Below are 2603 nucleotides of genomic sequence, written 5' to 3'. Positions count from 1 at the left end.
CATTAGTTGAAGAGGCCATTTTAGAAGAAAATTACACAGATTCATTTCCTCCTTTACCTTGTGAGCTGCTTGAAATCAGATATGCTCTGACTTCTTTTAAGACACAGTGAACATTTAATAAAGTTTAAATGTTGACTGATCAAAAGTCCCTGAAATCAGCCCATGGAGACTCCATTCTGGAAGAGGAGAGTACGTTGATCACTTCTAATTGGAAAGTATGGGTTTGCTTAATATTAGGCCTTCATGGGAGTTTGGAAAAAAATACAGCAGACAGTGATAAATAATATTATGTTTAGTGAAATTAGGTATCTTAGAGATTTCTTGTGTTTTTTGAAAATATTAATTAAAATGTGTCTAAACTCTGTTTCACCTTGAAGCCTCATCTGAAATGAAATTCAGATTATGGGTTTATCCCTTCATTCTGATTCTTCTTATTAGGGAGGTGTCAAAAACTTTGTCTTTGGAATCTAATAAGTCTGGTTCAGATCTTAACTCTGATGCTTAAATACCTGTATGACCTTAGAAAATTTGCTCAACTTCTTTGGGTATCAGTGTTCTTACTTTTTTTTTTTTTTTTTAGTTTAAAAGTCAAAATAATAACAGATGGCAAGGTTGTGGAGAAAAGAGAATGCTTATACACTGCTGGTGGGAATGTAAGTTAGTTCAGCTATATGAAAAGTGGCTTGACAATTTCTCACAGAAAATTGTAAAACAGAATGACCACCTGACCCAGCAATCCCATTATTGGGTATACACCCAAAGGAATGTAAATCATTCTACCATAAAGACACATGCATGCATATGATCATTGAAGCACTATTCACAATAGCAAAGATATGGAATCCACTTAAATGCCTGTCAATGGTGGACTGGATAAGGAAAATGTAGTATGTAAGACATACCATGGAATACTATGCAGGCCTAAAAAAGAACAAGATCCTATCCTTTGCAGCCACATAGATGGAACTGGAGGCCATTATCCTCAGTGAACTAATGCAGGAACAGAAAGCCAAATGCCACATGTCCTCACTTATAAGTGGGAGCTAAACATTTAGTGCACTTGGACACAAAGAAGGGAACGACAGACACTGGGGCCTACCTGAGGATGGGAGGATGGGAGGGAGAGGAGCAGAAAGGATAATTATCGGGTATTGAACTTAATACTTGAGTGATGAAATAATCTATACACTAAATGCTCATGACACACAATGTACCTAGATAACAAGCCTACATATGTACCCCTGAATCTAAAATAAACGTTTAAACATAATAATTTAAAAACATCTCTCTTCTTTTCTAATATAGGTATTTAGTGCTATAAAATTTCCTGAAGTATTGCTTTGGCTGCATCCCACAGATTTTAATACCTTGTATGTTCCTTTTCATTCAATTCAAAATACTTTTATTTCTCTTTTGATATCTTATTTGACCCATAGTTTATTTAGATCTCTTGTTATTTATTTTCTAGATATTTTGTGCCTTTTCACAGATAATTCTTTCTGTTATTGATCTCTGATTTTATTCCCTTGTGGTCAAAGTGTATATTTTGTGTAACTTAAGTCCTTTAATAATTTTTGAGACTTTATATCTTAGAATGTGGTATTTCTTGGTAAATGGTTCCACACGCCATTGAAAAGAATGTGTATTCTGTTATTTTGAACAGTGTGTGCTAAAAATATTAATCAGGTCAAGTAGATCTATACTGTTATTCCAGTCTACCATGACCTTACTGATTTTAGCCCTACTTGTCCTATCAATTATTTAGAGAATATTAAAACCAGGCCGGGCACGGTGGCTCACGCCTGTAATCCCAGCACTTTGGGAGGCTGAGGCAGGCGGATCACAAAGACAGGAGATCAAGACCATCCTGGCTAATATGGTGAAACCCCGTCTCTACTAAAAATAAAAAAAATTAGCCAGGTGTGGTGGCATGTGCCTGTAGTCCCAGCTACTTGGGAGGCTGAGGCAGGAGAATCACTTGAATCTGGGAGGTGGAGGTTGCAGTGAGCCAAGATCATGCCACTGCACTCCAGCCTGGGTGACAGAGAGAGACTCCATCTCAAAAAAAACAAAAACAAAAACAAAAAAAACAACCACTAACTATTGTGGATTTGTCTATTTCTCCCTGCAGTTCTCAGCTTTCGTTTACTGTATTCTGAAGTTCTGTTATTATGTGCATAAATATTTAGGTGTGTTATATTCACTTGACAAATGGACTACTTTATCATGATAAAAAAGAGAAAAGCTTAGAGGATTCAACAAAATCTCCACCGACCGTGCATGGCCCACAGTGTGCCTTAAACTCAGTGAAGAGAGTTCATTCATTTGTTTGACAAACATTTACTGAGTCCTTTCAGTGTGCCAAGTCATGGCTGAACACGACCTGGTCACTATCTGCAAAGAGTTTATACTCAAATGTTGGAGCTTACAGTTTTGTGGTAATTAACACTGTTGAGTGCAGCCTTTCACAAGAATATTATAATTTTAGTTGGGTTAGTGACTCAAGAGCAAAAGACCTTCTCGCTCTCCTTCTACCTGCCCTGCCTGATCTCACTAGACATTACCAAAAACTTCACCTGAACAAACAGGGACAACATTTAGTT

The sequence above is a fragment of the Theropithecus gelada genome, unplaced genomic scaffold, assembly GCF_003255815.1.
Source record: "Theropithecus gelada isolate Dixy unplaced genomic scaffold, Tgel_1.0 HiC_scaffold_15914, whole genome shotgun sequence".
NCBI classification, from domain to species: Eukaryota; Metazoa; Chordata; class Mammalia; order Primates; family Cercopithecidae; genus Theropithecus; species Theropithecus gelada.
This window is presented reverse-complemented; position numbering follows the sequence as displayed.